Raw genomic sequence first — 15,722 nt, 5'->3', positions numbered from 1 at the left:
ACCAGGCGGCCGCGGCCGGGATTCGAACCCTCGACCTTCCGATTAAGAGGCCGACGTCTTACCACCCCGCCACAGCGCCCGTCATTGGCATACATCAAAAGGAAGGTATTTGTCATAATGAGTGCTTCTGGGGTGATAACGCGAGACAACTCCTGTGATCTTGCCGCAAGGTGGCGCCAGTTACCAGCCGAAAGAAAGAAGGGGCATAACCTCACCAGAACCGACCATTGTCTGTTTACCGTATAAAATGCACGACTTACACACAAACTGTTACCAAACCGATATGCTATTTGGGACCGATGCAAGTTTTTTTCCCTTTCTCATGTGATCTTGCCGCGAGGTGGCGCCAGTTACCAGCCGAAAGAAAGAGGGGGCATAACGTCACCAGAACCGCCCATTAATGTAGACTTCCAACAATTACTGTACCCTCTATGGCCATTTCGGCAAATTTACTGAAGACAATGAATCCTAACAGCGCATTGATGATGGAAGGCTTGATTATTTATCATATTACTTATTTTTTGTCTTTCTCTCTCAGTGGTGCTTCTTGTCTGCAGAGAGGTAAGGCACAAATGACTTTTTTTTTTATCGAAAGCAACTTTTTCCGTATGCTAGAACTTGACGATCCTTCGGATTTGGATTGTTTTTCGTCAGAATAAAGTCACAATAGCAGCGATAGTGACGAAGAAAGTGGTGTAGGAACTGTGTGGGATACCTGAAAATAGTTTCACTTGCTCCTGTGTTGTGTTATGTTTGATAGTTTGTGATTCGGGATGCTCTGAGTGTTCGCGTTTTCTGACTGTGTTGTTGTTTTTGCAGAACGAAGTTATAAATATCATAGTTATACTCAACATTCTTTCCTCATTCAGTATGTAACATTCGGTGATGATTGAGCTTCATTTAGGTCTGCTAGACAGGTTTGTTTACAACTTCTGGCTTCAGTAAAGATGGATGGCGGCAGGCTCAGCTAGGCTGGCAGGAAGATAATGACAATGACAATTCTTTATTTTACGAGGGTAACAGAATAAGCATAGGTATACTTTTTTTGCATCTGGCCCTCGCCCTAAAGAGGGACTATATTTACTATAATAACTACTACTACTACATGAATACATATGTAGAGGGTTCAAAGAACTAGATGTTGGCCTAGTGGTAAGTCGTCCGCCCCGTGATCGGAAGGTCGTGGGTTCGAACCCCGGCCGGGTCATACCTAAGACTTTAAAATTGGCAACCTAGTGGCTGCTTCGCCTGGCGTCTGGCATTATGGGGTTAGTGCTGGGACTGGTTGGTCCGGTGTCAGAATAATGTGACTGGGTGAGACATGAAGCCTGTGCTGCGACTTCTGTCTTGTGTGTGGCGCACGTTATATGTCAAAGCAGCACCGCCCTGATATGGCCCTTCGTGGTCGGCTGGGCGTTAAAGGCCAACATCCACAAGACTTTTTCTCCTGGAGCGACCTAAACTTGAACCCGTCGCTATTCTTGCATGTCTGTTTACTTCGTGTTGCACGCAAAAATTGAGCGACTTCCTTGCCGCGTGGATTGACGAAGCTGTTTTATTCTCGTGACCCGGCTGAAAACACTGCAGTGCGTGCAGTTTTATTCTGTGGGTTCGACAGATTGACTAAATGTTGTAATTTCGCTTTCACGAATCAGGAACCGACAAGGAATAAGATGAAAGTGTTTTTAAATTGATTTCGACAATTTAATTTTGATAATAATTTTTATATTTTTAATTTTCAGAGCTTGTTTTTAATCCAAATATAACATATTTATATGTTTTTGGAATCAGAAAATGATGGAGAATAAGATGAACGTAAATTTGAATCGTTTTATAAATTTTTATTTTTTTTTTACAATTTTCAGATTTTTAATGACCAAACAGTGTGTGTGTGTGTGTGTGTGTGTGTGTGTGTGTGTGTGTGTGTGTGTGTGTGTGTGTGTGTGTGTGTGTGTGTGTGTGTGTGTGTGTAGAGCGATTGAGACCAAACTACTGGACCGATCTTTATGAATTTTTCCATGATAGTTCCTGGGATTGATATCCCCGAATGTTTTTTTCTTTTTTTTTTGAGAAATGTCTTTGATGACGTCATATCCGGCTTTTCGTGAAAGTTGAGGCGGCACTGTCACGCTCTCATTTTTCAACCAAATTGGTTGACATTTTGGTCAAGTAATCTTCGACGAAGCCCGGACTTCGGTATATGTTATATTTAGATTAAAAACAAGCTCTGAAAATTAAATATATAAAAATTATTATCAAAATTAAATTGTCGAAATCAATTTAAAAACACTTTCATCTTATTCCTTGTCGGTTCCTGATTCCAAAAACATATAGATATGATATGTTTGGATTAAAAACACGCTCAGAAAGTTAAAACGAAGAGAGGTACAGAAAAGCGTGCTATCGTTCTCAGCGCAACTACTACCCCGCTCTTCTTGTCAATTTCACTGCCTTTGCCGTGAGCGGTGGACTGACGATGTTACGAGTATACGGTCTTGCTGCGTTGCATTGCGTTTAGTTTCATTCTGTGAGTTCGACAGCTACTTGACTAAATATCAATCATTCGATCATGTGACGCTTTTAAATACTCATTAATTATTTTATCTTGACCGCATGCCTTATTGTTTTTCAGCTTGTCTATACATTTGATAACTTCCTCCTTTGTAAAAGGCGCATTAAGAAATTCATTACTTGCTTCATTTAAAGGTTCATTACTATCCTCCATTTCATTTTCATCACACTCTTGTAGTTTATTGAAATGTTCGAAAAACTCCGAACAAGTTGGATAGTTAGTTTTGGAATTATTTTTTATTTAATTTTTTTATTTAGAAGATTCCAATATGCTTTCGGGTCATTACTTCTTAACTTTCTCAAAGTTTTAACGAACTCATTATGATACAACTTGCATTCCTTTTTTATTGTCTTTTTATATTCATTAAAAGCACTCTTTTTTTCATGTTCATTGAACGCATTTTTAAAGCGTCTTGCTTTATTTTTCGCATGTAAATGCAATACCGAAGTCCGGGCTTCGTCGAACAATACTTGACCAAAATTTCAACCAATTTGGTTGAAAAATGAGAGCGTGACAGTGCCGCCTCAACTTTTACGAAAAGCCGGATATGACGTCACCAAAGACATTTATCAAAAAAATGAAAAAAAGTATGGGAATATCATACCCAGGAACTCTCATGTCAAATTTCATAAAGATCGGTCCAGTAGTTTAGTCTGAATCGCTCTACACACACACACGCACAGACACACACACACACACACACACACACACACACACACACACACACACACACACACACACACACATACACCACGACCCTCGTCTCGATTCCCCCCTCTACGTTAAAACATTTAGTCAAAACTTGACTAAATGTAAAAACGCTGGCACTGGACCCGAGTACTCTTCAGACTGGCTTGCTCCCCCAGTATGAAAGTTTTTGTCTTGTGCACGTGGATTAAAAAAAAATTAATAGAGTAAAATAATAAACAATAGTAAACAAGAATTAAAAAAAAAAAACACAAAAAACATAGACCACACATGCCGGGAATCGAACCCGGATCACTTTGGCCATAGGCGGACATGCTACGACAACTTTACTAGAGTTGTGCGCCTTGAATCACTGTGTCCCTGTCGCTCTCTCTCGTGCTCTCTGTCTCTCTTTCAGTCTCACCGAGATCAAACACTGCATTGTTTGTTTCTTTGCCGAGACCAAATCCCCACCCGCTGCTGCGCTGGCTGGCTTGCAAATCGTCTCGCATGCGATACGCATGCTTTTCTCGTGATCGGCGGTTCTTTTTGGCGAACTGCCTCGGGTTCAAGTTTAGGTCGCTCCAGGAAAAAAATTCTTGTGGATGTTGGCCTTTAAGCAAACAAACAAACAAACAAACAAACAAAGAACTAGATCTTTTGCTTCTTTGATGATGTGTTACGGACTCTCTCTGGACCCTCACTCACGGACACAACATATGACATTGTGACAACAGCAGAATACTGGCATGGCAAACTTTATTCCTGTGTTTAACATCTTCTTCTCTCCTCCACTCCGCCTACCCAGCCGAAGCCGGGTGGCCACAAGCCACAGAATACAAAGTTGACTACATCTCTTGAGTTGGTGGAGCACACAACAAAATACGTCCATACTCTTCAGAAGTTCTCAACGTTCTCTCTCACACCCTAGCATGTACATACATAATCAAACTTCAGCTAGAGTCACAAACATCCAATCAAAATCCTAGTAACTATTAGTAACACAACATTCTTAACAAGAAGAAGGGGGGAGGGGGGGTAAGGGATTAAGACCTTCCAACCGCAGCTGACACGCTTCTCCGTATCAAATTCAAAGGAATTCACACCCTCTTAACGAGACCTTGATCTGAGCGCATCAAACATTACCACACGCATGTGTTATCGGCGGCTACCCTGGGTCGGTCATAACAGTTATGCAACTGACCACCTGCCAGCTGAGCTGGTATTCGATCCAGTCCCGATCCGACAAAGGAATTAGCACCTACTTGAAAACCACTGCTACATGGCGCTAGCCGAGGAATACATGCAGAGACAGACAGGCCGCCATATGACATAACAACACCTTCAGGCTCCCCGGCTATCCGTCTCTTCCTAGGAGAGCGGCTTAAGTTCAAAGGATCAAAGACTAGTCAGAACATGGACACAGACGGCTAAGCGCACTTAGGATCTACCGGTGACTGGACATGTGCATCTCAAAGTTTAACTCAGAACAGATAATGGCATTACACAAAACATAAAGCGATCGGCAATATGAACTACAAACACTAGACTGGACAATGACAAAAACTTTACTCTATAATTGGTGACTGGTCGCCTAGCTGTCACACATAATTAGTGAAAGAAGATAAGTTTATGTTCAAGAAGCACATTATATAAAACAAAAAACCATTGTAGTTCATAAATGTTTATGACTAGGTGCAAAGCAAAAATTTGCAAATCAAAATAAAGTCAGAATACTATGGAATAGTACATGTACATCAACTCTGCAAAGCGATAAGGGAGATCGAGGCAGAGCCAGTAACAATAGTGTTAAGAGAAGGGGGGGGGGGGGGGGGAATTCACTGTGCCAGTCGTTTCTGTCAATGGTGCTGATTGTTGATTGCAGAGAGACAAGGCACTGTTGATGGACGCTCTACGGCGAGTGACGGCTATTTTCGAGGATGACCGTTACGAGTGGGATGATGAAGAAAGCGGGGATCTGGGTAGCGCAGTGCAGGAAATTGTGTCCACATCTCTCGACTGTGTCAAGTATGTGCTCTCAGTCATCAGTTTTGCTGGTCTTTTTTTTATTTGGATTTTTGTTCAGCTTGTGTTTCTATGTTAGCCTCCTTCTTATCCTGATGTATGTTCATCAGATGACACAAGATATGAGAGATATGGCCCTGCGTGGTCGGCTGGGCGTTAAGGCAGGTCAAATGGAGACAGGGATATTACTCTTCATACACAAAGGGAAGCCACTGAGTTGTGTCGCCATTTTTTCCTGGCAGGCTGGGAATTCGAACACATCGAACAGGGAACGCAGAAGAAGAAGAAGAAGAACACGTCGAACATTCGAACGACGTAAATAGAACAAACGTCACATTTTTCAGGCAGCGGAAGTGTGGTGACGCGGCCCAGAACAAATGACGTCAGAAAATGACGACACCGCCAGAAATAAAAACAATGCGACACGCCTACCAACCACGAGGTCAAAAACACGTGGGCATCTAATGAAATCGGTACAAAGCCGTTCTCTTTGCCAGTGACATCGTAATAATCACCAAAGCTAACATTGAAGCTCCGGTAGCAGGTAAGAGAGTGTCTCCCAACCCGTGATGCTCACAGCGTGATTGCATCAGAATACCACATGTTAAAACCGGTGTTTGAACTAGAATAACAGCCAGTAGTATTAAGAACAAGTGTCTTGTGTATGCAGCCCTCTTTCAACTGTACGCTGGCAGCAGATAATACAATAATTGAAGTCCTTCGAGGCATAAGGGGCCCATAAGGCGAAAAATTGCTTTAATTCCACCCTCAAAAAGTCCCAGCCTTCAAACCGTAACAAATAACAGTACGCACTATTAAGCAAAATTATAAACCAAGCCTTGATTATTAATTTTTATTATTACACTTGTATCAAACAAGTGACCTCCACCTTTTGATTGGCGTTTTTATTACATTTGAATCGGACTTGTGGCCTTTCAAAGTTGCGGTGACCTTTGACTTTCAACAGAGGTCATATGTAACAGTGGTTTTTAAAAACATAATTTAGTTGGCTCATATATCTGAGACAAATGATCGGACAACAGCCCTTTACATTATCGTGACACATATTTTTCTGAGGCACACTGGACAGTAATAGTGCAAAGGGTGGGGTTAATCAAGGGAGTGAACCCCCCCTAAAAACACTACCAACCTGTCGTTTTTTTTGTTTTTTTTAATGCCGTTTTGATCGCTCTTGCGTTTACAACCCATCTCATCAAATCGTAATTTATTTCCAGGCTACCAGCAATAAAATACCTCAACATGAGGAACAAATTTAAAATAAACTCTGGCAAAAGACGTGACGTCACAAAGTTTGAGTATGCGCAACATTTTCGTTTACCAGTGCACTTCGTTACCTGCCCATTGCTGCTTTGGGTGATATTTTTTAAATGACTATTCCTATGCAGATGTTTGTGTAATTGGCCGTTTTCAAAACATACCCATTTTTCGATTTTTCGGTCCAAAATTCAAAACGGGCACTGTCTTCCGAGACTCATAGCTCCGAAACGAACCCACTACCCTATATTTTTTTTATGCTGAATGCATAGCAGACAGATCGAACTTAAAAAATAACCAACTTTTGGGAGAAACCAAATTATATTTAACGGGTCCAGTGAACTACCTTAAGCAAACAAACAAACAAACAAACAAACAAACAAGGTATGAGAGTTTGCTTGTACGTACATCGTGAACATGTGTGTGTGTTTGTGAGAGAGAAAGACTGACAGACAAATGGATGGCCAGCAAGAGGGAGAGAGAGAGGGAGAGAAAGAGGGGGGGGGGGGGGGAGAGAGAGATTTTGTTCTTTTTTACCTCTTCATACTTTTGGTCTTAGCTCAGTGTCCCAGCAACATTCTCACATATTTGATGTCTCTGAATTCCTTTTCTTCAATTTCTTTGTATGTCTGCTTTTGTTGTTATTGTTGTGTTGTTTTCTTGAAATCTCTTGGTTAATTGTCTTTCATATCAAATCACACTTTTGATTATTTTGTTTCATGGTAGCCAACTCACTGTCGTTAAATGTTTAATGTGTGATTTTTGTTGACTGCCGCTGCAGTTTTTGTGTGTGTGGCAATAATTGAGGATGTATTTCTTAGTAGTTATCCCTACACCTGCCATGTTTCTCTATATCAGTACACTGTACTCTGTATTTCCTGAATTTTGATGAAACTTTTCAGAGATGGAAAAGCCTTCACATGGGAGGAATATGATGACCTGATCTACCTTGCCAAGATCAGTCAGACCAAGATGAACACTGCGACTGAGAATACCACTTCCGTTTTCTGCCCAGTGTACTCGACTGTCGCTGTGAATATTTCTGGCTGGGTGAGGCTCATGTAATGATATGATGTATGTGTAGTATGACATGCACACATGCATAGACCACACTGTTAAGACGTATATAGTACTGATTGCACTGTATTGAAGATAAGACTCTCCCCCGAAATCGGCGTATGCTGCCTGAATGGCGGCGTAAAAACGGTCATACATGTAAAAATCCACTCAAAAACATGAGTGAACGTGGGAGTCGAAGCCCATGAACGAAGAAGAAGATAAGACTAAAAGGTAAGGTTGAACACACGAGCACAAAGTAGGGAGTACTGGTAGTTCTAGACTGGACACTGTGGAAGCTGAATGCAGACTGCTGCAGAGGCAGAGATAGTCTGGGTGTGTGGCCAGGCTACATGGATAATCATGACTAGTAGGCAGATATCACTACAGCTCATTCCTCACTGGCCTCGTGGATAAGACGCTGGCCTTCCAAGCGGAAGGTGGAGTGTTTGAATCCGCCCACGCCTGGTGGGTTAAGGGTGGAGATTTTTCTAACCTCCCAGGTCAACTTATGTGCACACCTGCTAATGCCTTATCCACCTTCGTGTGTTCAGGCAAGTACAAGACCAAGTACGCATTGTAAAAAAAAAGTCCTGTAATCTATGTCAGAGTTTGGTGTGATATAGAAACACATCAATGCCAAGCATGCATCCACCGTAATCGGCGTATGGCTGCACAAATGGCGAGGTAAAAACAGTTGAAAACCCACTCGTGAAAAAAATAATCCAAGTATAGGTTCCATTCATGCATTCTGGTGTGAACCACTGAGCTTTCAGAGTCAGAAGATTTTGATTTAAGTTACTGTTCTCAGAAGGTTTTGATTGAAATTACTGTTGTTAGAAGATTTTGATTGAAGTTACTGTTGTCAGAAGATTTTGATTGAAGTTACTGTGGTCAGAAGATTTTGATTGAAGTTACTGTGTCTACAAACTTGTTGGATCACTTTAGTTGTGGCCTGTTCTTTTCCGAAGCTGACCACAATGAATGAAAGTCATCGCCTGATTCCGCTGATTCCGGGCATGATAGAGGCGATGGAGAATGACGACGATATGATTCGTGAGATTGGCTCCAGTCAGCTGGCCATGATCAGCCAATCAGCCGGGAACCTCTGTGCTCAGTACCTCAGCAAGCTGATTCAGCACTTCCTGGAGAGTGAAAACGATATAATATTGAGTGAGTGAGCACTTCATGGAGAGTGAAAACGATATAATATTGAGTGAGTGAGCACTTCATGGAGAGTGAAAACGATATAATATTGAGTGAGTGAGCACTTCATGGAGAGTGAAAACGATATAATATTGAGTGAGTGAGCACTTCCTGGAGAGTGAAAACAACAACATTTAAGATTGAGGCTTAAATGTCTTTATGTCGCGACACCACTCTCACATTTTTACACATATACACACAACTTCCATCCTCATACCGCACCATCTAAAACTTCACCCTGATAGTAACATTTCCAACATTTATTGAGCTGGTATATACACATGTGTATCCACACGTCCACAAACTCCCCTGACTGGGGTTCAAAATTCCACGAGCAACAAACTTGCTGCTGTACATTCCTCTTTAAGCAAAAAAAAACCCCTGACCAGGGTAAAAAGTCTATCCATGTACAATCAAACATTTAGCTGTTCTGAGTCACTATTCCTCAGCCACAATTACATAAGTTCAAAACAAACATATTGTTGTTCAATCAGGTTAATACTTTTTGGCATAATCGGGCGCAGAGTGGGGAGATAGACATAACCACAGGCAGCAATTATCCACTTTTTTAAACACAAAATTTAGAAATGCACCCCCTCCGCTTCTCTGTATCCAATTGCCCTCATCTGTACCAGCGAATCAGCAGGCCCCTGGCTGACGTCTCAGCTCTGTTTTGCCCATTACGTACTATACTTGCAGAAGTAATCTGGTGGAGTCCACCAACCAAATCACTCTGTTTAGCACGCCAACCCCTGGCTCTCACAGGGTGAGAACCCCAGGTCGGTAATGGTGCAGCCACAGGACCCTCCTCCACTGAACCAGGCCACAACAACATGGCCTTTTGTAAGGGCTCAATCCTGGGAGGATCCTGCAGATATCGTTAAAGTTACTGAATAGTGTGTGCTTCCAAGCAGAATTACTTTCGCCTGTGGCCATGTCTATCTTATGCCAACAAATTGCTAGCAATTTACCCCACATCTGCCCGCCCTAATTATACCTATGAGCTGTCTCTCTAAGTTCGCAACAAAGAGTGTGTTGCCCCACTCGCTGAGGTGTACACCATCTGCGGCGAGGCACCGGCTGTCGTTGCTTATGTTACAGCAACTGCTAGATTAACTTAAAATGAAAAGTTATTCTATTATACGCCTAACTTACCACCTTCCCCCCCCCCCCCCCCCCCCTTCAGATGAACACTTGTTATTGTTGCGAATTGATTTTAACAACTTGCCCAATTTACGAAACCTGTGCACATCCGCCATCTTGTGTCACTGGGTTCCCTAAGTTATTCCCTTATGTATACCCGTCGGCTTGTGATTTCCACCTTCCCAATATCTTTATCTCTTCCATTGTCCTACCGCTTATGACAGCTGTAGTTGCAGCTCCAATACGGAACGAAGGAGAAGAAAATCGGTTTACCTGCCAGCCCAGGGTGGCCGCACCCTTTTTCAAAACTGCCTGAAATTGGTACCTTGTTAAAGGAGCGCCACTGAAATGCTTAAACAGAAGACCTGGTCCGGCTGGTCTCGCACTTATGTAGGCTCTCATGCACCGAACTGGGCACACCTGGCGATGACTACCTACTGTCTTCAAATGTATCACTGAACCTATCTGATGATGTGTTGGTAGCCTCCCCTTTCTTGCGACAACTGACTTCTCCATGGGAGGAGCTACCACAGCTTGAACAGGCGTGTCTGTATGAGCAGTTGTCGCGAGTGCATCCCCTTTTTCTGTTGAAATAATGGCACGCGCCCCCACCTCTTTTGGCACTGTCCCCCCCTTGGGCCGACTGAGCTGGAGGTGACCTAACAAGGGATGAGGTCACACTTGGTGGCTTACAGAACAGCTGCAACCACAGCTGGTTGTCGATGTTTCCCCACGGTCGCGTTGGGTCTGCTTCCTTTACTGTGCGGAATTGCTGGTCATAGAGCAACCAGCCATTGCCCGGGAAATCCCGGGCCGCGCCTCTGATTAATTCCGCATAAGCCAGCATGTCCTGCAAACATTCAGGGTGGACCACCAGGTATGCCGACATGTAAATGTGGAACGCACTGGTCCACTGCGCCAAGGACATTTCTCCTTTTCCCCTCTTTTCTTCCTTTGGGTCCAGGCGCCCCTGGTCGTCCAAGACATAGGCCACTGTCTGCCTGTCCTCTTGCCTGTCCATAAAGGATTTGGCAAGGAGAATTGCCAGGTCGATGGATTTCCCCTCCACAATCTTTCTTCTGACATCATGTGCCACTGTTATAGAGAGGTGGTCCATTCTATGACCCCTGTGTCCTCCCGCCCCTTTCTCGAAAGCGTCTTCCAAAAATCTCAGCCTCTCACGTAATTCCCGTATACTTGGATCGGTTCCGCTCGTGGGCGCTGAAGTGCGGGCATCCGACGATGTTGTCGCATCCTGTCTGGTCTCTCGCCCATCATCCCACCAGTCTCGCTGGCTCGGGCCAGGCTGCCCATGGCCACCGTCTCGCTGGCTCGGTCCCGGCTGCCCATGGTCCCCGTCTCGCTGGCTCGGTCCCGGCTGCCCATGGTCCCCGTCTCGCTGGCTCGGTCCTGGCTGCCCGTGCCCACTCGGCCCTGGTTGCTGCTGCACTGGGCTGCGTGACCTCAGTCTGGCTGGTCGCCTGCCAGCCCCCCGGCGTTGAGGTCGTCCTCTCCCAGACATCTGTAACACTCAGACTATAACTAGTTGAATTACCGTGTTAGAACCCAGTGTTGTTCTTCCTTCTGCCGTTTCGGTAGCGGCAAGGTACAGCCTGATGTGACCACAGCTTTAGGCCCCCCTAATTATTTAAGGTTCTTGCCCAAGTATTTTTTAGTAGAACTTGTCCCCCCTAAATTCGACAATTAAAACATTTCTGCGTTTGATATTAACCTTTTCAAACTTATTGTGATTGCTTTTCCTTCATTATTAGTAATCACTGTCAAGTTCTGTCCTCGAATTCCTTAGTTCCCATTGAAAACAGTACAGCACTACATGGGAGGTAACTTGTGACCCCCTATGAAGAGTACTCTGTTATCCGGTAGTTACCTCCCTTCCTTTAATTTACCCTTACATCCATGGCAAAACGAAACCGTCATGTTTTCCAAATTGTCGTGCTGTACCAAAATTGACTGCGTTGTCAATCTCCTATCCCTGTAAACGTGACCAGGCAAATTACAACATGCCCCCGGCCTTTACTAGCACCAACTTCCCCCCTTTTCTGCGACTATTATGAGTGGCTGCTGACTCGGTCACTTCGACAGTGTGCGTAAGACGATCAGCTCCCGGCATGTATCACCCCTTTCCAATATGCTGACCGAATTTTGCTACAAAATACACGAGCTACAAGGCGACTGCTGAGAAAGTTGTGGTATCCTAGAGATAGGATTCCCCATGAAGAAGTGTCAGTCAAAAGTATTGCCTACCGTGAACACTCACCACACCCCAGCAAAAAGTAGGTCACGGTGTCGTGGCCGCCGGTTCCGCGGTTTTCCTTTGTCTTTCCCTCGACTCCGATGTGACTCGTCAGACACTACCAAAACTTCGTTCTCCTCGTCGAATCGATGTAAAAAGTGAATTGCTTTTAAATTGAAACTGCTATACATATCTGGTGGAGTCCACCAACCAAATCACTCTGTTTAGCACGCCAACCCCTGGCTCTCACAGGGTGAGAAAGACTAGCAATGGATACAGGTCGGTAATGGTGCAGCCACAGGACCCTCCTCCACTGAACCAGGCCACAACAACATGGCCTTTTTGTAAGGGCTCAATCCTGGGAGGATCCTGCAGATATCGTTAAAGTTACTGAATAGTGTGTGCTTCCAAGCAGAATTACTTTCGCCTGTGGCCATGTCTATCTTATGCCCCCACAAAGCACCGTAACACAACAGTAATGCAAAAACACAAGCTATAAAATGATTAAAATTCACAAAAACAACAAGCAAAAACAAAACCAAAACACGTTGTAATGAGATTCAACCCCTTTTACTTAATTGACTAAAATAAAATTAAAATTATCCTTAACTTATAGAAGGGTGGGTGGGTGGTTTTAAATTGAAACTGCTATGCTACTGTTGTAGGTCGAGCAAAACCAAGGTGACTAGTATAGCTAGACAAATTGAAGAAAACTGGAGCTATAAATTGCGCCACAATTTCGGTGCTGGTCTAACATCCAGGGTGTTTTGTCTCCCGACCAAGCTGTTTGAGAATAACCCAAAATGCTGACACAGTAGCCTGCTGAATAGGAATAAAACCAATTCAGCATACAGGGGTACGTCGTTCGCCCGACATAACATAATATTGAGGGAGAGAGCTCTTCCTGGAGAGTGAAAACGATATAATATATTGAGTGAGTAAGCACTTCCTGGAGAGTGAAAACGATATAATATTGAGTGAGTGAGCACTTCCTGGAGAGTGAAAACAATATAATAATGCGTGAGTTAAAGCTGATCTTTTTCAAAAATAGACGGCTAACGTTCCAAAATTCTGAATAGAAAAACAAAAATGGTAGGTTAAATGAACGTTTATTATTGACAAAACATTTTGTAATGGGTTTTTTTGGCCAAAATATTACATTGCGCTACTTGAATGTTTATCACTTCATCATGAATGTTACATTATGTAGCATTTGTCGTTTTGACGTTTGTCATACTATTTTTTCAGTGGTCGTTTCCAACTGCTATGAGCACAACCCGGCCCCAATGGAGAAACACTTTGACACCCTGTTTGAACACATGGACAGTGGCAACGCTTCCGTCAGAAGCTTCATGCTGATGATCCTGCAGAAAGTTGCAAAACTTCAGCCTCATGTAGGTTTTGCATTTAGTTATTGCTGTTAGAAGCTACATCGTGCAGAAAGTTGCAAAACTTCAGCCTCATGTAGGTTTTGCTTTCAGTTATTGCTGTTAGAAGCTACATCGTGCAGAAAGTTGCAAAACTTCAGCCTCATGTAAGTTCTGCTTTTAGTTATTGCTGTTAGAAGCTACATCCTGCAGAAAGTTGCAAAACTTCAGCCTCATGTAGGTTTTGCTTTCAGTTATTGCTGTTAGAAGCTACATCGTGCAGAAAGTTGCAAACTTCAGCCTCATGTAAGTTCTGCTTTTAGGTTAATGCTGAAGATGTCTAGAATTTGATTTTAGGTAGAGTTATAGCCTGACTTGCATTTGTTAGCTTCTGATCAAAGACATGATACAGAAAAGATAACACAGTGGAACCCCTCCTTTAAGGCCTCTACATGATCTCAGAAAATCAAATCTTAAGGTAGGTAATCTTATACTGGAGATTGATTTACAGAGGTAATACGGGCGGGGATGTAGCTCAGTCGGTAGCGCGCTGGATTTGTATCCAGTTGGCCGCTGTCAGCGCGAGTTCGTCCCCACGTTCGGCGAGAGATTTATTTCTGAGTCAACTTTGTGTGCAGACTCTCCTCGGTGTCCGAACACCCCCGTGTGTACACGCAAGCACAAGACCAAGTGCGCACGAAAAAGATCCTGTAATCCATGTCAGAGTTTGGTGGGTTATAGAAACACGAAAATTCCCAGCATGCTTCCTCCGAAAGCGATGTATGGCTGCCTAAATGGCGGGGTAAAAACGGTCATACACTTAAAAGCCGTAGGAGTTTCAGCCCATGAACGAACAAACAAAACAGAGGTAATACAATGTAGCTAGAAAGTTTAAGACATAAATGATGTTTTTTCCAAGGGGGGAAGTCTTAAAGGGTTCCACTGTTTGAAGAAATAAATCCTGACATGTTGTTTGATACTCCTTTTTGCCAAGGTCTTTTCCTCTTCTGATAGAGTACGTCAGTGTTGTTCCCAGGCCTCGGTCTGCAGTCATTTACACATACTTTTTCGATCTGACGCATTGTCCTGACCCCAGGCCGGTGGAATGTCTGATCATTTGACACACGGGATGTCTTTTGGAAACAACACTTTTTTCTGGCAAGGACATTGTGACTGATATACAGTGGAGTCCGGGTACAACGAATCTCAAGGAAGATACATTTTAGTTCGTTATATCAGTAATTCGCTGTTGAGTTTTCAACCCTAAATGGCCTCAAGACAAGTTTTCCCACTCACCTTCAAATGATCGTCCCATCGATCTTTCCTTGGAGAGTACAATCTCTGCATGTTTTCAACAGCTTCATAATATAATCCATAGAGAGCTCTAGCAAACTAACAGCGGGAGGTGCACGAAAAGCGTCAGTTTTCACGATAAAACTTTGACTCGCTCATTCACGAGACATAACTGCACTCCGGACTGTCCACAGTGTTGAGCAATTTAGGAGACTTCACTGCCTGAGGAGAGTATTGATTCAAATGAACGCGTGGTTCTATATCGCGTCACTCGGTCACGGATCGGAGAAAACAAAAAAACAGTTCCAGATTTCGAAACCATGTTCGTCAGCCATTGTTTTTAGCAAGACACCACATGTGCATGAGCTTCGCTGACGTACATCGCAAAATGTCATGACGTCACCACAACTTTCGGTTTTGGTTCGATCTGTGCACCTCCCGCTGTTAGTTTGTTCAGAGTTCGCTCATCACGCGATGTGCACTTGTGTTTGTGTATTTTTGTGTATTTTTGTCTTTGGAGACAATTATTGACATCAGTTCGTTGTAGCATTGTGACTTTTAGAGACAAAACGGCTCTGGGGCGATGAAAACGTGTTTGTTAAAAGAGGGGTTCGTTATGCAAATGAGTTCAAAAGGTTCGATGTAGCCGGAAAGTAACAAGTAAGAAATAGAAGGCTGTCTGCCGGGAAATCAATGGCAGTTCGTTAAAAGAGGGATTTCGTTATACAGCAGTCCCTGCAATGTACGGCCCCCGGCGTGAGCGGACACCTGACATGTACGGACACATTTGCTCGGCACGGAGTGTTTTCCTTCTATATTTGCCCCCCCTTAAACGGACACCTGC

General features: G+C 43.5%; 1 protein-coding gene and 1 pseudogene across 1 annotated transcript in view; both read left to right on the top strand.

The window, feature by feature from the left end:
* Positions 1-15,722, top strand: part of LOC138947258 (uncharacterized) — a 188,884-nt gene that overhangs the window by 62,177 nt on the left and 110,985 nt on the right. The gene's annotated exons all lie outside the window — the stretch shown is intronic.
* Positions 1-15,722, top strand: part of LOC138947240 (uncharacterized) — an 84,383-nt pseudogene that overhangs the window by 27,089 nt on the left and 41,572 nt on the right.

Source organism: Littorina saxatilis, linkage group LG1 (assembly GCF_037325665.1).
Source record: "Littorina saxatilis isolate snail1 linkage group LG1, US_GU_Lsax_2.0, whole genome shotgun sequence".
In the NCBI taxonomy this organism is placed as follows: Eukaryota; Metazoa; Mollusca; class Gastropoda; order Littorinimorpha; family Littorinidae; genus Littorina; species Littorina saxatilis.
The sequence above is the reverse complement of the archived record's forward strand: the minus strand, read 5'-3'. Positions and strand labels throughout refer to the sequence as shown.